General features: G+C 33.9%; 1 protein-coding gene across 1 annotated transcript in view; it reads right to left on the bottom strand.

Moving 5' to 3' along the window:
- The window catches only part of LOC127525421 (inositol polyphosphate-5-phosphatase A), a 159,958-nt gene that overhangs the window by 121,927 nt on the left and 14,308 nt on the right, over positions 1 to 23,723 (bottom strand). The window lies entirely within an intron of this gene.

The following is a 23,723-nucleotide window of genomic DNA, read 5'->3' as shown; positions in this document are numbered from 1 at the left end:
CATGTCTTTATCTAATTCAACATTAACAAAAAGTATAACAGCATCTCAATGAAACTAGAAACTAAAATACTGCACACAAGTGAACGAATAAAGCTCAACTACAACCATTACACTGCTCGAAACAATCATGTCTGTGGTGAGATTAAATACAGGTGTGTTTGAGAGCATCAGTGAACATCTGATCAGATGAATGAAGAGTGAATGTGGGGTTTGAGCCCTCCCACCCCACCCTACACACACTCACAAACTCACAAACTCACACACAAACAGACTCTACCCACTGCACAAGACTATATAAGGACACACACACACTGAACCCTGACATTAGAGAGACAGACAGAGACTGGACTCTAAATATGGCCTGTAGTTACACACACATATGTTGGGTTTTTGGGTTTTCTGAGGAATCTCCATAGACATAATGACTTTTATACTGTACAAACATTACATTCTATCCCATAATATTTTCAAGAAAACATCCTTTAGTGTGATTTATAAGCTGTTTTCCTCATGGGGACCTACAAATTACATTTGGTCCACACACACACACACACACACACACACACACACACACACACACACACAAGCACTCACTCGCACTCAAACACTCACACACACACACACACACACACACACACACACACACACACACACACACACACACACACTCACACACTCAAGTGTCTTCAGGGGCAGCGGGGTAGATGCACGGGCATTAATTTTCATTTCTTTAACGTTATGTTTAGTTTTTACCTAAAGCCTACCATTCAGGCGGTGATACACAAGTGTCAACATTCAAGCATTTTCAATAGTGGAGTTAAACACTTTGCCCTTTTACAGCAGATTTAGTTTACAAACAACTGACAGTCGTGACCCAAATATGATTTTCATTTACAATAATAAATCCTAAAATTCGGCATTAGTAACTTACTTTTCGCGGCATCAGTCGCACTCACACTCAAGCTCTAAGGCTCATTTTGAGTCAGACTTGTGAATTCAGTGAATCGTTAACTGGAGATTCGCTCTGACTGGATCATTTGAATCAGTGAGTTGACTCAAGAACAGATGCAATCAGATCACTCCATATCACAAATGAATCGTTCAGGGGTGTGTTTCCCAAAGCCAACCATGGTCGCAAATTCCGTCTTTACCAACGCTTTTCAACGAAACTGCCGACCATAGTTGGGTAATGATGCTTTTGGGAAATGCACCCCAGTGCGATTTGTGAGCATATTTAACAGATTAATTGAAAATAAACTAGGTTAGTAGTTGGTCTCTATGGGTGTTGTGCAGTGAACAGCTGACCAATCACAACACACCAACACAAATAGCTGCTCTATTTGCAATAATTTGTTTTATTAGTAATGATTTGCAATTTGTAAACAGTGTTATAGTGGCAAGTTAAAAAAAATTCATAACATTGAGAAAAAAAAAAAATCTAAGAATAAAGCCATAGTATTACAAGATAAAAAGTAAAAATAAAAAACTGCAAGAATTCATTCATAGCAATACAAGATTAAAGTCATAATATTTGGGGGGGAGGGGGTTGTCAAAATTACAAGAATAGAGCCATGGCAATTTGAGATTAAAATAAATTATTTGAGGGAAAAAAAGTAAAAAAGTAAAAAAAAAAAAAATTAAGAGAATTTCACAGTATTGCAAGAATAAAGTAAAAAAGAAAAACCAAAGAATACAGAGAAGGAAAAAATCCTTTGATAAGGAAAAAAAAAAATCTATATTACAAGAACAAAATCAAAGATTACGAAAATAAAGATGGCCATTTGAGATTAAAGTTGAAATATTTTGAGAAAAAGTAAAAATTAAGAGACTTAAGTCACTGCACTCAAGTTCATTACTTTAAATGCAGACGTGCAAAATTGCACTCACAACAGAGAGCCACGCCTTTCACGATGCTCATGTTACGACTCGCTCGTTTTTTGCCAGGCATTTCTACACCGCATTTAGACGGAAAAAAAAGTCTCAACTTTTCAGAACACCGCAACGCACAGCAGGTCATGTGACAAGAACCAACCAATCAGCTTACTACATTGAAAGTTCAACCAAGATGGAGGAACAGCTGACCACAGCTTCATTTATAAACCCATAAGATTTTACCTTCATGCTGTGGAAATACAAACCGGACGGAACACAACGAGCACAGCAATGAAAGGGGGCGGGGCTACAGAAGCTCTATAGAAACCACAAATGACTCATTTTGAGACACCGTTTATGATTTACAATATAAGAAAAGAAGTGGATGGATTTTTACCATTATAGGGTGGTAATGTAGACACACACTGCCGACTATAGGGCTGCACAATTTGGAGAAAAAAAATCGAATTGCGATTTTTCTGGTTAAAATTGCGATTTAAAATGTGATTTATAAAACAAATGAAAAAAAAAAAAAATAAATTATAAACAATACCAGGTTTATTTTGTTTGTTTGTAGGGCTGCACAATTTGGCCCAAAATGTTGTGCTAATATATTAATTTGACTAATAATAATAATAATAATAATAATTATTATTATTATTATTATCATAAAATATTAAACCAAATAAATAAGAAATATTAATATTGTACTAGCTTTCATTATTACAAATAAATATAGAGTATTTGATGATAAATATAACTAATAATTAGAAAATAATAATATTTTTATTTTACAGAAAACTTGTATGAAAAAAATGTGGGGTTACCTGTTAACATGCAAGCAGCCTATGACTATAAATAATTAGAAAGGTCTAAGATTTATTATAAAATATTATATTATTATGATAAAAATCTGTGACAGTAATTTATTTATTTTTGTCAGGAGGTGTGCAAAATCAAAAATGGAGTCCATGTATTTAATATGAAATATGTGCCTCTTATGCATCCACTGTGGAAAAAAAAAACCCTGTACACTTCTGCACACTGGAGAAAAATATACTGATTATATGTTTCCTTCAAAGTTCTTTAGAGAGAAGAATTATTTTTCCTATTTTTACCCAGAATAGGATTGAGTAAGCTTTACTTGGCACTAAACATGTCTGGATGCCGGAGGGCGCCCTTGAGCAGACACTCCAAAAATGCATCGCAGAAGTTCCGCAATATAATGCAGTGAACGCACGTGATTTCAGGAAATCCCCTATAGACATCATACTATCGATGTGACTGAATAAAAAGATGAATGCTTTGATTGATTAAACATGAATATAATAAACAGGCGACTACGACAATAGTTTATCTGTGTTCTTTAAGCCTTCTCGGGTATTTCCATAATAATAAAGTATATTTATAATGCAATGCTAATCAAAATGCCATTTCAAACACTCGACTGACATTATGAAGTGAGTTTGGAGTAAAAACACATTATTAAATGTTGTCTTTTGTTGGACAAGAGGTTCATGAACGCTTCTCATGTTTGGGAAGTGGGTATGTTTGACGTGTGTTGCTTTTTCAAATGCAGTGCTCCCAGATGGAGCGTCATTTACTACTGATCACAAAGCCGCTCTTCACACTGTAAAAAATTATTTTCATGATTTGTTATAACATTTTTTCTTTTTTCAAATCAACTTAATGTGGTTCAGATAACATAATATTTTGAGTTTCTGTTGATTAAACCAATCGTCTTCATTGTATTAACTCAAATTTTTTATTTCAATGAGCTCAAAATTAAGGCTACCAGGTGTGATGGAATGTTTTAATTAATCATAACTAACATTTCTTATTCCTTGCAGGAATAACATTTGCTTTTGAAACCTAAATGTCCCCAAAGTCAGTGTGAGTCTGAATCATATCTGAATATAACAAAAGGGGAAATGAAACTTAGGGACAGCTAGACAACTATCTAAATATAACAGCCCCATGATATTGAGTAACAACGAACTAATAAACACATGATTTGGGCAGATCTTGCTTTACCTAGTAACAGAAGGGTTTGACATACGAAGAACCAATCATATTGTAGAATGCTTTGCCATGCTCCTATCCTATATAAACTGTTGTATTCTTTTTGCTGGTGGGATTCTCTGTGATTGATACAAGGTCCTCCGGCTGTGATTAAAGCATATTCTAAGGCATAGTCTGGAGTCTGCCTGATTTATTGCTGCGCAGCAAGTTAGGGAACACAAGAGACCTTATTCCCAAGTGATAGTGTTCAAAAGGGTCAAGACGTTGACCGACTCAGCCAACGTCGATTAGGAGACCCAGGTAAACTTAAGTCAGGTGTGTAGGGGAAAATTTACCACACATGTAAATCGCAGCCTTTGCAATGTCATAATCGCACTAAGCCAAATCGCGATTTCGATTTGATTTTGATTAACCGTGCAGCCCTACTGCCGACATTTATGATCAATCGACCATGTAAAAGTGAATTTTGCATAATAGTGACATCAAATCATGTGCAGCGAGGACAGGTTCAGAGACGAGATCTGAGCCGCGACCTTCGGTAAAACAGGGAGTGACATCAGTCAAATGAGCTAAAGTAGGACTGAGCTCAACCTAAATACACCACGCACACGTCCATCCTCCCTCAGCTTATCAAAAGTTAATTTGCAGTTAATTAGAGAGGGATCTCCACTGGAGGCCTGATATAAATACCAGCGTGTGTCCATGAGGAACCCGTGCGGTTCTCCACCAGATTCGGCCTAGTTTACACTCCCTCCAGGGATTCAGAGCGCGCTCAGATTTAGCCAAACATATTTCAGGAGCGCCGTGAGAATGCCTTTAAAAGGACAGTGGAGAGAAGTGCGCTAAACACGGCAGAACAACAGCGTGCGCTGCTGGGATAACAGGTGCTTTCAGAGGGAGATGACAGACATGTGCTGCTTCTAGATGAAACTAGAGTTTGAGCTCTGGAAAAATAATGCTGCTATTTCCGTCCAGCTCTTTAATTTCCACTTGCCCTTTACCTTCATACGGCTCCATAATCACTCACTGTTTATTACGGTCGTAAACCTTACCAGAGAGAAACACATGAAAGACACACACATGATCCTCACAGACAGAACAGTTGATCAGATCAGAATACCATGGTACTTTAAGAGATACCATAGTATTGTAACATATAATTTAAAGAATACTCTGGTATAACCATTTTTCAGTCATTAAGCTGGAGTCCAAGTCTTCAGTCTTTTACAACGAGTTTGAGTCGATTAAGTTACTAAGTATGACTTTAGTCAAAAATCTTTGTATGCATTTTCTTTAAATTCTCTACTTAGATTTTTTTTTTTACAAAATTAAAGAAAATCTAAATGCTATTTATAATGAATGCCATATGTAATTTGTTTATTTTATACTTCTATTTTTCATTCTGAATACCATTTAATTTAAAGAATTTGTTGTGGAGTAAAGGGAACTAAAATATATTTAATAATATATAAATAACTATATTTATAGTGTTTAGATGTTTGTAAATGTTAATGTTTCATTTTATTTACCAGTATTTTATATTATTTCTGAATGTAATAAAATTAAAGTTATTATTATTATTATTATTATTATTATTATTGATAATAATGATATTATTAATAATATCCTACTACTACTACTACTACAACTTATTATTATTATTATTATTATCAATAATGATATATTAATAATAATAAACAATATTATTATTATTATTATCATTACTATTACTGTTATTACTACTATTACTATTATTACAACAACAACAACAACATTACTACTACTGATAATAATGATATATTATTAATAATATACTACTACTACTACTACTACTACTACTACTACTGATAATAATGATATATTAATAATATACTACTACTACTACTATTGTTGTTGATAGTGATATATTAATATACTACTACTATCATTACTACTATTCATTACTACTACTACTACTACTATCACTACTACATTATTGATAATGATATATTAATAATATACTACTACTACTACTACTAATATTACTATTACTAATATTACTACTACTACATATTTTATTATTATCGATAATGATATATTATTAATAATATACTAATAATAATATTACTACTACTACTACTACTACTACTACTACTACTGCTAATATATATTTTTATTATTATTTTTATTATTATCAATATTAATGATATATTATTAATAATATACTAATATTATTATCACTACTACTACTACTACTACTACTATGAAATAATCCCTGTTAGTGTTATCGGGCCCATTCGAATTTTATTGCATTAAGAAATGAACATGGTTTTTCATGGGTAAAATAAGGAGTTTTACGAGACAAACTGATCATCGTGAGAGAAGCAGAGGTAGAAAAGTTACTCCAAAACAATAATCAATTACTAACTACCTTTCCTAGATTGTGATGGGTTGACTACAAATTACTCTGGTGGTTTAGTTTTATTATTATTACCAAAACAGAAATATATTACTACTGTAATAAACCTGCAATGTAAAAATAATATTTCATAATAAGTACAGTGATTATTTATTTTACACTACAGTAGTAAAATTACAATACTTGTGACTTAATATCTTCACTTATAAACTCTCAAGCGTTTATATGGGTGAAAAACTGCAGAAAATCCTGGAGTTTCTGTGAAAGCAGGTTTACAAACATGGTGAAAATTATGCAAATGTGAAAATGTAACTGGCGCACATCGCCTTCACTCGCAGGCAGCGCGTGCAAAGATTGAGTTGTTGCATTTATTATTTATTGCTCTGAGAAGATGAAAACACTTGATCATGAGCTGAAGCTTTTAGCATATTTTTTAATATTGATTTTTGACAACACTAACATCAGCGTCAGTTGGTGTGATCACAGATGACACAGATAAAACATCTTGATTCAAACTCCTTACATGCAATCTCTCACAAATACAGTGGAAACTTCAGCATCTCCTGGAAGACCAGCGATGCATTACGGCAAACAGAGTCGAACCTTTGACAAATGCCCCTCTGAACACGAATGGAGACACGAGTGGAGACACGGATGACGTTCTGGAGTCGCTGTGGTCTGATTCACATTTCCAGGCAACAGGAGCTCGCGGTGAGCCGGTTTGACGAGGTTTTCTTTAAACAAACATCCCTCACTTACTTTAAGAGCGTCCTGCTGAATTACACACTCATTTCAGACACTGACAGAACGATTGCAGCAGAACACGGACACACACGAGCAGCAGGGAACTTCAAATATGAAGTCTACTGTACGCATATTTGATAAGCATATTTCTAATGCCTCAAAATGATCAACATGATCTGATAAACCTGTCACACACAATCTACTACATTCTTCCTGTCATCTGACTGATAGTTTAGACTGTTTTATCAAGTAAAAATCTTTTAGTGTAATTGTACAAACGTCCTCCTTCAGCTCGTGTCTTTCTGTGAAATCTGCACTGATTTTTATCAAGTAAACGTCAGAATAACTTTGATATTGTTAGTCATATTTCAACTGGACTGAAGCAACTTCAGTTTACTTGATTATCCAGACATCATTTATTAGAAAAATCATGAGTATCAAATATGATCATCATCTTTTGAGGAAGGCTTATTTGTTCATCTCTCAATCATCATTGTATTGCACTGCATTTAAAACTACAGAGCTTTGATCATAAAACTAAGCATTTAAATATCATCTTACATTATTGGCAGATATTGATTTTTATACAATTTTCTGTCAGTATCTGCTATACTGTTATAAAGATCTAGTTGATTTACATTACAAGCATGAGAATTTCATCATATAATATCAGCATCTACAGCATGTTTTTGCTCACTTTGAGTCTCTGAATAAAACTGCTTTTTTTCCCCTTCATATTCTCACTACATCAGACTATATGAGCCCTGATGAATCAAATATGTTATAAAAATATCTTGTTTTGAGTATTTATTTTTTTTATATTTACGTCTAAAGGTTAAATTTCAAAATGTTCCATTTAAAAAAAATTAGATGTTTATGTGATTAGTTGCTGACACAGATTCACGATTCAATTCTGATTCACAAGCACTTGATTTGATTCAATTCCAATCTCTATTTGATTTAATGTTGAATTATTTGAATATACAGTATATCAGGTACAGTCCATTTTCTTCTAAATCTTTCTAAACCTGTATAATATACAGGGAACTCTGTCATTCGGTACATAACTATAATATTACAGGTTAAAATTAACAACCAAGTTCAAATTATTACATTCAATTGCTATTTATTTTGAGATATAATTTTTAGAATAATTAACACTCAAATACTGAGTTGCATACAAACATTTAAATTGCACATAAAGCAATTTTTATATTATAACAATGATATAATTAGGTTTCTACACCAGTTCATTGTTGAAATATATTTATTATTATTTAACAAGCGGCTGTAATAAAAAAAAAAAAATTCACGACAGACTCATTAAACAAGGAAGAACATCATTAGCAACAGGTTAAAAGTATAGGTAAAAATATGAAATAATGAATATGTAATATAGTGCATATATGTACCAAAATGCTCCTCTCTAGAGTTATTTTTTTTAGTTAAATATCAAGTTTATTGTCACTGAACGGCTTTTCTGAGGTAAATGTGACGTGATATTATTGTTCTCAAGCAGTTTTATTGACGTCTTTCCGCGGTTGATCAATTACATGAGACATGATTCATTTCAGTAAGTTAATTCCTTCTGATGTTCATTCATATTTATTTGCTGCTGTAACTAGTAGTAAAGAGGAAGAGAAGATCGGTTCAACTGAGGCGATACAGCGATCTGTCACTCACCACACATTAAAGAGACACAAAAACATCCATTCAATCACGATAAAACTGGCAGGATTTGAAAGCTGATTCTTCGTTTCATATCAAAAGCTTATTGTGATTATTGGATGGCAGAAGCTACAAATAATGTTTAGTGAAGTTTTGTTCACACATCAACTGAAAACAGCACAGACTAATTAATTGATTCTTGGGACAACTTGGGATTTTTACATTTATATTGTCAACCCATGCCTAGGGCACACGCCTGATCTTTAACCCAGGAGCGTGTCACACACACGTGTCATCATCCACCCATCTCTTCAGGACTGACAGTGAGCTTTCAAGGGAAGCGTCAGTCAGTGGAAAAATACACATGCAAAACACACACAAGACACGCGTGTGCCGGCGCATCTACGCAAACAAACAGAGCAAATTAAAAAAAAACGCCAGACGATACAGTCACGCAAACTATATTGACTCTTTACTGGATGACAGACATTCAAAAAAAGCTCATCATTACTGAAAGATCTGTCACTAATGTCTTCACATAATGGTTATACTGAACATATTCTCACAAAAGACACTGTCTGCATCTCACAGATGAAGATCAGAGAAGAGCAGAGTGTCTATTCAACACAAAGTCAAACAGAACGAGTCAAGAGAAAACCACTGATTCGAAACAAAAGATTCGTAAAGCTTCGAAGCTTCATGAAGCAGTGTTCTAGATATTGTTGAAAAGTTATTTTGTTTATAATATTAAGGTTGAACCACTGTACTCGCATGAACTGTTTTAAATATGTTTTTAGTACCTTTCTGGGCATTGAAAGTGTAAATTAACTTGCTGTCAATGCAGGCCTCACTGAGCCAACGGATTTCATCAAAAATATCTTTTATTATACAGTTGCAAGAAAAAATATGTGAACCACTTGCAGAATCTGTGAAAATTGTTAATTTTAACAAAATAAGGGAGATAATACAAAATGCATGTTATTTTTTATTTAGTACTGTCCTGAGTAAGATATTTTACATAAAAGATGTTTACATATAATCCACAAGACAAAAAAAAAAAAATAGTTGAATTTATTAAAATAACCCCATTCATAAGTATGTGAACCATAGATTCTTAATACTGTGTGTGGTTACATGGATGATCTACGACTGTTTTTTTGTTTTGTGATGGATGTTCATGAGTCTCTTGTTTGTCCTGAGCAGTTAAACTGAGCTCTGTTCTTCAGAAAAAATCTCCAGGTCCTGCAGATTCTTCAGTTTTCCAGCATTTTTTGCATATTTGAACCCTTTCCAGCAGTGACTGTATGGTTTTGAGATCCATCTTTTCACACTGAGGACAACTGAGGGACTCAAACACAACTATTAAAAAAGGTTCAAACATTCACTGATGCTCCAGAAAAAAACATGATGCATTAATAGATGGGGGGTGAAAACATTTGGAATTTGAAGATCAAGGTAAATTGTATTTAATTTGTCTTCCAGGAAACATGCAAGTATTTTCTGTTGCTTCCGAAGGGCAGTACTAAATGAAAAAAAATGATATTCAAGTGAAATAAGAAAAATTTGGACCTCTTCATCTTAATGCATTGTGTTTCCTTCTGGAGCATCAGTGAATGTTTGAACCTTTTCTAATAGTTGTGTTTGAGTCCCTCAGTTGTCCTCAGTTGAAAAGACGGATCTCAAAATCATTCAGTCACTGCTGGAAAGGGTTCAAATATGCAAAAAATGGTGGAAAACTGAAGAATTTTTGGGACCTGGAGATTTTTTCTGAAGAACAGAGCTCAGTTTAACTGCTCAGAACAAACAAGAGACTCATGAACAACCATCACAAAGCAAAAAAACAGTCGTAGATCATCCAGGTAACCACACACAGTATTAAGAATCAATAGTTCACAAACTTTTGAACTGGGTCATTTTAATAAATTCAGCTATTTTTTGTCTTATGGATTATTTGTAAACATCTTTTATGTAAAATATCTTACTCAGGACAGTACTAAATAAAGAATAACACGCATTTTGTATGATCTCTCTTATTTTGTTAAAATTTTGCACACTTTCACAGATTCTGCAAGTGGTTCACATACTTTTTCTTGCAACTGTATATCTTTAATTTGTGTTCTGAAGATGAACGAAGGTCTTACGGATGTGGAACGACATGAGGGTGAGTAATTAATGACAATTTTTATTTTTGGGTGAACTAACCCTTTAATAAAAAACAAAAATAAAAAAATAATACTGATATATAATACTAATATATTATGGAGGCTGGTTTCCGCCACTTAATAATAAAATATAAAAAAGGTAATTGCAACTTTTTTTCTCACAATTGTGAATTTATATATTGCAATTCTGACTTTATAACATTGAATTATGAAGTCAGAACTGTGAGATATAAACACACAATTGTGAGAAAAAAAAAAAAAAAAAGGGTAGAATTGTGAGATTAAAAGTCGCAATTATCTTTTAAATTGTTTTATTGCGTGGTGGAAACAAGCTTACATAACATATAATACATAATAACATATAATATATCGGAACATGTTTTTCAATCGCATGTGTGTATTTTATAAGAAAAGAAGATACAAAGTTTAAATTATTGTGAAAAGTTCATAATAAAAGTAATAACTGAGCCCACTCTGTATATTAGGGTTGGGCCGATAGACGATGCCATCGTTCATCGCCGATGGCTGACAGACATCACGATGTTCAGCTGGCATCGGCTTTCAATTTCCATGCAGTTACTTCAAATAATTATTTTTTTTTTTCTGATTAGGTAATAATAACAACAATGAAGTTGTTCCCGATCACAATACAAATTACATTCAAAACAGTTCATGAACACAATTTAAACAGTAAAGATGTTTTTGTACAAAAAACGGCAAACAAATTTTAGGCTACTAGATGTTTTACACAAACTAAACCACTGATAATCAAATGGTGGACTATGTTTCCATCCAGACCGCGAGACCGAACGGTAGCACCATTTTACGATTTCTAGTTGAAGCGAGCAGCAATGGTGTGGATCACACCACAAGCACTCAAGATCATCTGTGGTAATAATATTTCAGCGCTATATCCTCTAGTAGTTTTATCTAAAGCCAAACACGCTTCATTCAAGCCCTTTCAGCTCTGTGCACGTTCTCTCTTACTCCAAACGCGCGCCACATTAACAGTGCGTGTCCACTGGTGCGGAGCAGAGTGAGCGTTTTTAATTAATTCTAATGAAAGTTGAGCTTAACACTCAAACGCGAACGTGAGCATTAAGCTGAGCTCCTTTAAACATGACTAAAGTAAAGCTGAAGTGTTCCATTATGATCTAAAAGAACCTGCAGGTTTCCTCAAACGTGTCTGAGAGAATCAAAAGATCAATCTCAGAGATTATCTGATGTTTCCATTTCGACTGGAACAGAGAGAAACAACTACAACTGCACATGAGGAAACATTCACAACATGTTATTTGATTCCTAATGATATAATTATACCTTCACCACTTGAAACCATACAAACAAACACACAACAGTTGAATCAGGACCACACAAACACAATCAGACGCTGATATCAGACACGCACACAATCTGATCCTGCATTGAAACGGGTTTCTGTCAGATAACACTAAAGGAAGCTCATATTTTGGAGCAGTAGATCAAGATTCCTGTTGAAACAAAAGTTTCCATTACAACAGAACGACTGTACGGCACATAAATACAACTTATGCAAAAGTGTCAGCGGTCACACAAACAAACATCTTCAGACTGACCGCAATCATTCTGGTTCTGTCAACAGTGATGGCCACGTGGAAATAAAAAGCCAAAGTTACTGAAAATAGAGTCGTTTGCTGTGGAAATTCTGCTGCTGAGATGCTATAAAAGAGCATTTCCCTGCTGGTGCATTCTGGGACAAACACACTCGCGCACACATGAGAGACACAGCTGTCAGAAATGATAAATGAGTGAATTATTCTCAGAAACTGATTTTATAGAGAAACAACAACACTAATAACTGTTCTGAGAAGGAAGAGAGAAGGAACATATTAAATATTTAATCATATGAATACACATTATATCCACAAACAGTACAAAGTCTCAAATGTACACTAGCATTTAGTACCACAGTTCACACTACTAGTTACAGGTTTGGACACATCCACATTTTAGAGTACTACTAAAAAGATCAAAAGTATGAAATAAAACAAATGGAAAAATTATATAATGATAAGAAACAATTAAAAAAAAAAAAGTATAAAATATATTTAATATATCTATATAAATTATTATTATTATATAAATATATATATAAATTATTATGTGCATTATTATTGTAATAATAATAATAATAATAATAATAATAAGTAATTATATCTAAAGATTTTATTGAGATATATATATATATATATATATATATATATATATATATATATATATATATATATATACACACATACATACATACATACATACAGGTGCTGGTCATATAATTAGAATATCTTCAAAAAGTTGATTTATTTCACTAATTCCATTCAAAAAGTGAAACTTGTATATTATATTCATTCATTACACACAGACTGATATATTTCAAATGTTTATTTCTTTTAATTTTGATGATTATAACTGACAACTAAGGAAAATACCAAATTCAGTATCTCAGAAAATTAGAATATTGTGAAAAGGTTCAATATCGAAGACACCTGGTGCCACACTCTAATCAGCTAATTAACTCAAAACACCTGCAAAGGCCTTTAAATGGTCTCTCAGTCTAGTTCTGTAGGCTACACAATCATGGGGAAGACTGCTGACTTGACAGTTGTCCAAAAGACGACCATTGACACCTTGCACAAGGAGGGTAAGACACAAAAGGTCATTGCAAAAGAGTCTGGCTGTTCACAGAGCTCTGTGTCCAAGCACATTAATAGAGAGGAGAAGGGAAGGAAAAGATGTGGTAGAAAAAGGTATACAAGCAATAGGGATAACCGCACCCTAGAGAGGATTGTGAAACAAAACCCATTCAAAAATGTGGGGGAGATTCACAAAGAGTGGACTGCAGCTGGAGTCAGTGCTTCAAGAACCACTACGCACAGACGTATGCAAGACATGGGTTTCAGCTGTCACATTCCTTGTGTCAAGCCACTCTTGAACAACAGACAGCGTCAGAAGCGTCTCGCCTGGGCTAAAGACAAAAAGGACTGGACTGCTGCTGAGTGGTCCAAAGTTATGTTCTCTGATGAAAGTAAATTTTGCATTTCCTTTGGAAATCAGGGTCCCAGAGTCTGGAGAAAGAGAGGAGAGGCACACAATCCACGTTGCTTGAGGTCCAGTCTAAAGTTTCCACAGTCAGTGATGGTTTGGGGTGCCATGTCATCTGCTGGTGTTGGTCCACTGTGTTTTCTGAGGTCCAAGGTCAACGCAGCCGTATACCAGGAAGTTTTAGAGCACTTCATACTTCCTGCTGCTGACCAACTTTATGGAGATGCAGATTTCATTTTCCAACAGGACTTGGCACCTGCACACAGTGCATTGCTGCAGTAGTTCAGGCAAAAGGAGCCCCAACTAAGTATTGAGTGCTGTACATGCTCATACTTTTCATGGTCATACTTTTCAGTTGGCCAAGATTTCTAAAAATCCTTTCTTTGTATTGGTCTTAAGTAATATTCTAATTTTCTGAGATACTGAATTTGGGATTTTCCTTAGTTGTCAGTTAAAATCATCAAAATTAAAAGAAATAAACATTTGAAATATATCAGTCTGTGTGTAATGAATGAATATAATATACAAGTTTCACTTTTTGAACGGAATTAGTGAAATAAATCAACTTTTTGATGATATTCTAATTATATGACCAGCACCTGTATATATAGATAGATAGATAGATAGATAGATAGATAGATAGAAGCCTTTAGATAAAAATGTTAAATTATTATTATACAAAAATAATCCTGATTCCCAACTATTAATAAGTATCCCAACTATAATAATAATTTATAATAATAAACCAGATATTTATATTTGCAAAAATATGTATTAATAATGAATGCATATTAGATTTATTTATTTATTTATTTAAAAAATGTGTGTCTAAAGAACTAATTTAAATTGTCATTAGAAACCTTTAGATAAATAAAAAGTTATATTTATATAATAATCATAATAATTTATTATATGTAATAATTTATGTATAGAAAATATACATAAATTATTACATGTGTATTATTCTAATAGTAGGAAGTATTTTTTGTTATTATTACAGTATATTTTATTATTATTATTTTATTATGTTATTATTATTTTATTATAAATAATAATAATAATAATAATAATAATAATAATAACAACATTATATATATACATATATAAACCAGATATTTATATTTGTAAAAATAGGTATTATTAATAATAAATGCATATTAGATTTATTTATTTTAAAAAAATGTATGTGTCTAAAAAACTAATTTAAATTATTTCATCAGAAGCCTTTAGATGAAAGTGTTTATCAGAAGGATAAATTCTGACGTACCACAGTACAGTCACAGTACTTCTATGTAAGGGTCTAAATGAAAGATAAAGCCATAACATGCAGGAACCAGAAACGACTCACTGACTGTCTAAAAATAGAGCATTGTTTTATGACCTTATGACCTTTCACCCCTAACAGACCTCTGACCTCCTTCAGAACTTAAAAAGAGGAGAATCAGTCGCTCAGAATGACGTCTACAAACACGACTTGCTGAGAAGAAACCAGTTTAAAACAGGGCCAGACTAAACCAGTACTGCATCATTCACAAGACGGAGGGAAAGAAAACCAGGGCAATGAAAATTTACATTAGAAAGCTGTTCTAATTTTACAGGCTCATGAAAACAGTGCCATAAACACTGAAGAAGGCTCAAACGCTCCTCATGTGGAGAACGAAGACTGACTGTAATTACAGGTCACAACCTACAATTTGACTAAACTCAACTTGTTTAACACTGTTCTACACCATCACACGTGAAGATACAAACGCTAACAGACATGCGTTTCTGCAAAATACAGAATAACACACACTCCACGTCTCAAAGCCAAGAGTAAACAGGAAACGCTCACAAAGCGAGGAGACTCTGGACTTCCTGTACAGAACCTTCTCTCAGATGACAGGCTGGGAATCAACAACCAGTTCTTAAAACTGAACTAAAGAGAAGGAATCGTACAAACACAAAAAAATACACAAATACAAACAGTCTAGTTCAACTCAGGGAAAAATGACTCATTTTGTTAATGAGTGATTTACTTATAAAAGACTCAGTGAGTCACGAGTTGAATCAGTCCGTTACTCTGAATCACTTACTGAATCACTCAGAACACATACAGAGTCATTATTAGTCAAAACGAACAAAGAACTGTTACAATCATGTTACTTAAAGCTCAGTCATAAATAATACTTTACTAAAAAAAAAAAAAAAAAAAAAAAAAACACATTAAAATATGTAATATGTAAAATATGTATGTTTCACTGGGTCAAAACTGCATTGCTGAGAAAAAAAAAAAAAAAAACAGGTAAGCCACATCTGTGTTTTTATTATTTTCTTAATATTTTCAGAAATAATGTAAATGGTAAATAAAACTAAACGTTTACAAACATTCTAACACTATAAACATGAATTTTAGTTGTCCTGAATCCATAATAAATCCTTTAAATTTGACAGTAATCAGAACAGAACAGAAATGAAAAATATATGTATAATAAAAACAATTTTTTTCATTTTAACAATATTCATTACAAACGCCAAGCCTAAACTAATTTATTTAAAGCGCTATACAAACATGGGCTCACATACCTCTCTAATATGTGCGTTAAATAAATTCATTTAGGCTTGGAGTTTGAAAATGAATATTGTTTATAATGAATGTCACTATAATTTGTTTATTTTATGCTTGTATGATGTGGTATATCAATCATATTCCATTTTAAGGATTTTTTGCAGAGTAAGGGAAACTAAAATGCATGTTTATTGTGTTTACAATGTTTGTAAATGTTTTCATTTTATTTACAAGTATTTTCCATTATTTCTGAATGTAAAATAATAAAAACTCTCTCTCTCTCTCAATGCAATTTTGACCCGGTGCAACTTATTTTAAGTCGCTGCATGTTTCAGAATAATTATTGGGTGGAGGGCTTCTGCAAATGTGCTACTATTGTAAAGTGTAACTGGAAACGGAAGCAGAATTGTTGAATTCCTCACAATCACACCAAAGCGTCCCTGTCAATTCTTTCTCTCTCCGTCTTTCCCTTCCAAGCTCCTCGGATACAGATAGATCTTCCCGGCTCTCTTATCTCCCGCTGCTCTCCGGCACACAGCTTCCTGTTTGCAGTCGAGCAGGACAAACATGGAAAACATTTCACAGTCCATCACGTTTGCAGCATGAGCCTGACAGAGATATAATTTTAGTTTTCCTGCTACAGACAATGAAGCAGCAAGAGAGAGATTTAGGAAGTTAATGTTCAGAATTCAACTCAAGTTAATGGTCGTTACCACACAAAATCATTCCAACTGATGGGACAAAATACTGCGGTTACATTAAGACACTTACGACGGAAGTAAAAGGGGCATGAAAGTACATTTTAAAGAGTAAAGCCACAAGAATTTAACATTACGCATGTGATAACATCACTAGAGCTCTATGATGCCAGCAATGCAGATGGAATCACAGAATCTAGTCATAAAAATGGAATTTACTGTATAAACACGGAATGTCATGGAATTTGGCAAATTTTGTATGACTAAATCAAGAGCTGTACACTTAAAGGATTAGCCCACTTTTAAATTAAAATTCTGATAATTTATTCACCCCCATGTCATCTAAGATGTTTATGTCTTTCTTTCATCAGTCGAAAAGAAATGAAGGTTTTTGATGAAAACATTCCAGGAATTTTCTCCATATAGTGGACTTCAATGGTCTCCAAACAGTTGAAGGTAAAAATGTCAGTTTCAGTGCAGCTTCAAAGGGCTTTAAAAGATACCAGACGAGGAATAAGGGTCTTATCTAGAGAAACGATCGGTCATTTTCTAAAAAAAAATATAAATGTATATGCTTTATATAAACAAATGATTGCCTTCAAGTGGTTCCGCAAAAACCACACTTTCGTATTCTTTAAAAAGCTTACGCTGTATGTCCTACACCTTCCCTATTCTACTTACGGGAAAAACAGAATTGGCGCCATGTTCATTCTGTAAGTTGAATAGGGAAGGTGTATGACATACAGCGTAAGCTCATATACATTTAAAAAATTTTTAGAAAATGTCAGATCATTTCACTAGATAAGACCCTTATTCCTCGTCTGGTATCGTTTAAAGCCCTTTGAAGCTGCACTGAAACTGTAATTTTTACCTTCAACCGTTTGGAGACCATTGAAGTCCACTATAAGGAGAATAATCCTGGAATGTTTTCATCAAAAACCTTCATTTCTTTTTGACTGAAGAAAGAAATACATAAACATCTTGGATGACATGGGGGTGAGTAAATTATCAGGAAATTTTAATTGGAAAGTGAGCTAATCCTTTAATATGGACGAGTGTGTGAATATTAAAGACTGTCTCAGTTTGCTCGTCTGCATCTCACTGTATGAACAACACACATGAACTTCATCTCCAGAGCTGCTCTGAGAGTCTCTTCAGCAGCGTTTCACTGTTTCATCTGAGAAAATTAATCGACAGATACACACACAAACTCACAACTCTTCATTGCATCCCGCCAAAATAAAAGCTCGGTTTAACTTGAAGAAATTATGACAGGTATATATTACTATCGTACAGTAATGTACTTCTCAATGTAATAATAAATAATAATACGATTTTTTAAAACAATATTTTAAAGGCATATCACAAATTTAATTTAAACTGTAAAATGCTGTGCAGTACTTTGTTTGCCAAAACAAAATGAAAGAAATTTGTAACATTTTATTTGATTACATTTTAAAAGATTAATTAAAAATTGTTTAAGTTTTATGCATTCATTTGATTACCACTGTTTTTGATAATAATTGTGATTTAAATCACAAAAAAGATCTCGTAAAGATTTGTGAGAAAACGTGTCAGATCCGCGTTGTGTGCAGCAGCGGCAGATCTTAGTGTCATTAATGTTAATCAAAGAACAAAGATAGAGACAGAATTACTCACTGCTCTTTACTAAAGAACTTAAACGTTCTGTTCCTTATTTATGTGGTTCCAGAGTTTCCACGGTTTGATTTTCAGTTTTTTATATAAACATTAAGTTAGCCTTGGCTATTTGTTATTTTATAGTAGGCCTAGCATGGTGTATTCTTACTCGTTTTGTTAATAAACGTTCTCTGTTTAATATAAGCGAGTTTGTCGTTGTACTGTTTTGTTGTTGTGTTTTTCAGTAAGAATAATAACCCACCATTCAAAATTGCCACTAATTTGAAAGTGAAAGTAAAATTCACACGGCCATACACCGGGATTCATAAGCGATTTAAAAAAATAAAAAATAAAAAGAGGTGGAGGCCCCGCCCCCCGCATTACCGGTGTTGTCACATGTCGATTAACTGGTGGGAAAACTCTCTCACCGTCACATCCCTACTTGAAAGTATGACCAAAATAAGAATTTTCACCAGAAAATGTCTGAACATGTAACTAACATATCTGCCACTTTTGTTCTGACCAACTGAGGAAAAAAAGCATTAGGCCTACATTAAATCGTGCTGCCAAAGATGATTAAATCTAACGATGACTTAGCTCGGATCACGTCAAACCATGCAAATGATTATTACTGTTATACTTTGTTCTCAAATTGTTAATGTTAACAACATCAGCATTGCGTGACTGTGTATTTTGTGTGTATTAGCGTTACCTGTAGATTTTAATTTCTGTAGCCACTCCGCAGTCAGTCTTTTGCTTTTGACTACGGGTGAATCTCCAGTTGTCACTGATGATTGTCATCTGGAACTTTCTGGATTACAATCCGCCATCAAAATGATACATTTAATTATTCCAGCTGCTGTGAGAAAAGGCTATAAATGATCCATCACATGCCATATAGCCTACTAGCTGGGACTGTAATGACGCAAAGACGAACTGCTGCATGCTCGAATTTCCCGCGGAAACCCACCAGTACTACTCTTATTATAAAATATTATTACAAGCTTACCGTTGTGAATCGGGCTAAGGTAAGGAGATAGTTTTGAACACTGGCTGGATATGTACTTGCTCAAATTGTTTTTTGGATAATTTTTAACCAAAAAAAGTTACGGACTGCAGCTTTAACATTTTAATAAATTGTTGAAGTTTTAAGAATTCAATTGATTAGACATGCTTTTTCATTATTTACCTTTAATCAAATCATTAAAAAAGGAATCCAGAAAAATGAAAACAGAAAACATGGAATTTGGGAAAAAATAAAATGGGATTTGGGGAAAATAAAACAGATTTCGTAGTTGAGTGCACTACACAGCAGACGCCTGATGTCTCCCGGACACTCAAACACTCACGTTTCTGGTCTTCTATCATGTTGTTGAGTGCATTGCAAAGCTAATTAAATAATTAATTTACACGATCACAGTCCTCCCCGAATATGGGGGGGGGGGGGGGGGGGGGGGGGAGACGCACAAAAAAATATGAAGAGTTGGGGCGTTTGCTCACGAGCTTCTTTCTCGTAGTGTGTGTTTCAGGCTTTGCTAAACTCACCTGTGAAAAGTGTGTAAATATTAGCTATACTGCACAAATATTTTGCAACTTCACAAGACAAGGAAAAATCCAACCATTATGTCCAGGAATAATGACTAACATGAATACTGAATAATTTAACCCTACCATCACATTAATAAAAACTGTATACACATTTCGCATTCCCGGGTCAGTTTTGAGCTTACAAAACAGTCATAACTTAATATTTTTCCAACTAAAACATATTGTATTTGTAACTTCTCATTAATGAGTGAATATGCAAAAAATTCAAGCTTTTTAATGTTACCATGTTTTACTAATGTCATTTACTACATTTACCCCCTTTTTATTAATAAAGAAAAAAATTGGGAAATTCTTTGTAAATAAAGAACTACAGCAAAACCACTGTGATGCAAGATATTTTTTTTTTTCAATAATCATGAATAGTTTTATTTGAATATAATCTGAATATGAATCTGGTCTTCAAAACTGACCTGAATGCGATAGGAGGGTTAAACCCATAAAGAGCTTTACTTTAAACATGGTATTTGCTTTAAAATGCTGTTTGATGGTAATTTTTAGATTAAATTGTATTAAATCTGGAATCTGTTTCCTTTAACATCACTGACGTCTAAAACCATTTGCATCTACAGCATCCATGTTTGATTGACACACACACACACACACAAAACAATAGACAAACAACCAATCTACTGACGTCTGTATCCACATTTTAGAGCAATAACACAAACACACCAAATTACTCCAACCACATGAACATCCACCGAGCAGCTCTCAAGAAGACACTCGCCCTCCTCTAATGACTTCAAATCAATACAGAACAAAAACACTGAGGTCGTTAATGGACCTTTAACAAACCAACATCCTCCTGCGGAACGGGCCACATCCAGGCACTTTATGCAGAACAAACGGCGGTCAGACTGCACAACAACACAACAGCGTACAGATGAGATGTTAATGGCAGGATGGGATGCTGTGGGTTCATTTCCTCTGATCCCTCCTGTGCTTTGACTCGAAATCTGCTTTAGTCCAAAAGGTTTTTAATGGTTACTCAACTTACTCAACACATCCGGACCACAGGAACTGGTGAATTTTAGGGCCATATGATTTCCGGAAAACTCAGAATCCAGTCATAAAAATGAAGTCTTCGCTAAAAACCTCCAAAATAAAAGTTTGGTTTAACTTGAAGAAATTATGACAGAAACATATCACTATTTAATAATAGTGGTTAAACGGATCGTTGTTGATCCGTGCGGACCAAGCCCCACGGTTCGGCACGCATGTGATTCGTGGATCAATTGCAAGTTTAACCGCAATAGAGTGAAAGGTTATCATTTGCACGTGTTTTGTCTGGCTAGTTTACACATTAAATAGATATAAAACCATTCCAGCGCTAGAAGAGGCAAAAGAGCATGTAATTCAGTATCGCACGCCACGCTGTTATCGGTGCGCACAGACGCACATACATACAAGGCTCGCACGCACACAGAGAGAGAGATAGAGATATGATCCGAACCGTGAGTTTTGTGATCCGTTGAACCACTATTTAATAATAATACAAAACTATGTTGTGCAGCACAAAAAGCAGTGTTCTGTTGTAAAGGAATAACTTTCAATTAGAGATACCGATAGTTTGGTTTTTCTTAAGAAAAAAAAAAAAAAAAAAATATCTCCCAAATAATGCTGCAAACTATACAGTGAACCCTCTAATTTGGTACACTACAATATTAAAGGTTACAATTAACAACAGAGGTATTATATTCAGCTGCTGTTTATTTTCAGATATAATAATTACACTCAAAAACTGAAATGTTTGTATAAAACTTAGTATCACATAGTTTTCATAAGCATTGTCTTCATGGCAAATTTGCACAAACATATAATTAACAGTAAATAAGCTCCTCTCTAGTGTTTTTTCATATGTAGATAGCTAAGGAACTGTGAACATTGGAAAACATTCCTGAGGTAAATGTGACATATTGTTCACAAGCTGTTTTATTGATGTCTTTCCGCGGCTGAAACACAAATAAAGTGATTACATGAGACATGATACATTCCGGTACATTGTACTATATCTTTTAACATACCTTTGATGTACACGCATGTTTTTCGAGATATAACTTTTATTGAAGAGGAAGAAAAGACTCGCGCTCCGCGCTGCCGCCTGAACTGAGGCATTACAGCGATCTGACACGTCACATTTAAAAGCATCAAAACACCATTTCTTGTTTGAATTTCATGATAAAAATGGACAGAATTTGAAAACTGAAACTTTTATTCTTATCAGAAATAAAGCACAAAGCTTTTTGCGATTATTGGATGGGAGGTGCAGGTGCTACAAATAATATTTGATGTAGGAAAAAAAAAAAACGCAGACCCTGGCTTGAACTACGGGTGATTCATAGGATCAAAAAGAGCCTGCTTTAACGTCACTATTTTTAAACTGTTACTGCGATAAAATTAAACACAAGAGTGATTTTCTTCACACACACAGTATGTAGGAGTTGCAGTCTGAACACGTTTTTCCCGCACACTTGATAATAGCCTTTATTAGCCGATACCGATTGTTGGCCAATACATCGGTGCATCTCTACTTTCAATGAATTATATTTTCATTTGATTAAATTTTAAAAGATTTATTTAACTGAGTGACATGCTTTTAGTTGATTAAAATTTAATTAACCAAATATTGGGAAAAAATAAAGACAGAATTTGGGAAAAAATTTTTAAGGAACATAAATATTCAGAATTCAGAAATTTCAGCATTATAATCAGCAGTTCGATTGGCGGCAGATGGAGAATTCTGATTTTGCTGCGACTACAGTGACTCTGAAACTGATCTGTCAAAAACTGAATTCTTCAAACGACAGTCAGACTCATCACACACACACACACACACACACACACACACACACACACACACACACACACACAGTATCATCCGTGTTGGGGAAAGTAACTTTTAAAAGTAATGAGTTACAATATTGCGTTACTCCCTAAAAAAGTAACTAATTGCATTACTTAGTTACTTTTTATGCAAAGTAATGATACATGACTTTTGCATTACTTTTTCTCACCTGGGCTGAGCTTGCTTGTTTGTTTTTTTAAAAACAAAAGTTCTATTTTTGGCAGATGTAAAGACCCTTTGTCACCAACAGTGAAATTCATCGGATTGAAGAAGAATAGGAGGCATGAGAAGAAAGTTCAACACTCTTACTTCAGCAATAAAAACAAAAAATTAAACACAAATGTGATGTTTATACAAAGTCATTTTTGCTTAGTATGGTTGAATTGGAGAATCGAAGGTCAGCAGCAAAGACATTGGTTAATAAAGTGAGATTAAATACATA

This window comes from Ctenopharyngodon idella, chromosome 13 (genome assembly GCF_019924925.1).
Source record: "Ctenopharyngodon idella isolate HZGC_01 chromosome 13, HZGC01, whole genome shotgun sequence".
In the NCBI taxonomy this organism is placed as follows: Eukaryota; Metazoa; Chordata; class Actinopteri; order Cypriniformes; family Xenocyprididae; genus Ctenopharyngodon; species Ctenopharyngodon idella.
This window is presented reverse-complemented; position numbering and strand designations above follow the sequence as displayed.